A 1,656-nucleotide genomic window follows, 5' to 3' on the forward strand; every position below is an offset into this window, starting at 1 on the left:
GTCATGCCCTTCGGATTGAGCAATGCTCCAGCTGTCTTCCAGCATTTCGTCAATGAGATTTTCAGAGACATTCTATACCGTCATGTCGTGGTCTATCTAGATGATATCCTCATTTTTGCCAACAATTTAGAGGAACATCGTTTTTGGGTAAAGGAGGTTCTGTCCCGTCTCCGTGTCAATCATCTCTATTGCAAATTAGAGAAATGCGTCTTTGAAGTCAAGTCCATTCCGTTTCTAGGGTACATTGTGTCCGGTTCCGGACTAGAGATGGATCCTGAGAAACTACAAGCAATCCAGAATTGGCCGGTACCCTTAACCCTCAAAGGGGTCCAGAGGTTCTTAGGGTTCGCCAATTATTACCGAAAGTTTATACGAGACTTTTCCACCATTGTGGCGCCTATTACTGCTTTCACCAAGAAGGGTGCTAACCCGTCCAAGTGGTCTGAAGAAGCCATGCAAGCTTTTCATCTTTTAAAACAGAGGTTCATCTCTGCGCCTGTCCTGAAACAGCCTGACATCGACTCTCCTTTCATCTTAGAGGTGGATGCCTCCTCCGTTGGAGTAGGAGCGGTGTTATCTCAGAGGGCTAAAGATGGCCATTTACATCCTTGCAGTTTCTTCTCACGGAAGTTCTCCCCAGCGGAGCGCAACTATGCCATTGGCGACCAGGAGTTGCTAGCCATCAAGCTCGCTCTAGAGGAGTGGAGATATCTGTTGGAGGGAGCTTCTCATTCAATCACCATCCTTACAGACCACAAGAACCTTCTATATCTGAAAGGCGCACAATGTCTCAACCCTCGTCAGGCCAGATGGGCACTTTTCTTTTCCAGGTTCGACTTTAAACTCCAGTTCTGTCCGGGCTCTCAGAATCGCAAGGCCGATGCCCTTTCCCGCTCATGGGAGCAAGAAAATGAGTCAGAGTCTTCAGACTAGCATCCTATTATAAATCCGTTGGCATTCTCCACGGTAGGGATGGACTCTACGCCCCCATCAGGGAAAAGTTTTGTGAAGCCGACACTAAGGAAGAAGCTCATGCATTGGGCCCATGCTTCCCGCTTTGCCGGACATACAGGTATCCAAAAAACCCTGGAGTTTATCTCTAGGTCCTATTGGTGGCCAACTCTGAAAAAGGACGTTTTGGAGTTTATTGCATCTTGCCCAAAGTGTGCTCAACATAAAGTATCCCGCCAGTCGCCTGCGGGGAAACTGGTTCCACTATCTGTTCCCCGTCGACCATGGACCCATTTGTCGATGGATTTTATTACAGATTTGCCCATGTGCAACAAGTTTAATACCATCTGGGTGGTAGTTGACCGGTTCACCAAGATGGCACACTTCATTCCTCTTACCGGTCTTCCGTCAGCTTCCAAGTTGGCTCAAGTATTCATACAAGAGATCTTTCGACTCCACGGTCTTCCAGAAGAAATTATCTCAGATCGAGGAGTTCAATTCACAGCCAAATTCTGGCGAAGTTTATGTCAAGTCCTCCAAGTCAAGCTAAAGTTTTCCACGGCTTACCATCCTCAGACCAATGGTCAAACTGAGAGGGTGAATCAGGACTTGGAGTCCTTCCTCCGCATCTATATGTCCTCCTCTCAAGATGACTGGGTTCAATTACTTCCCTGGGCCGAGTTCTGTCATAACAACCAGTATCAT

The sequence above is a fragment of the Pseudophryne corroboree genome, chromosome 10 (genome assembly GCF_028390025.1).
Source record: "Pseudophryne corroboree isolate aPseCor3 chromosome 10, aPseCor3.hap2, whole genome shotgun sequence".
Lineage (NCBI taxonomy): Eukaryota > Metazoa > Chordata > Amphibia > Anura > Myobatrachidae > Pseudophryne > Pseudophryne corroboree.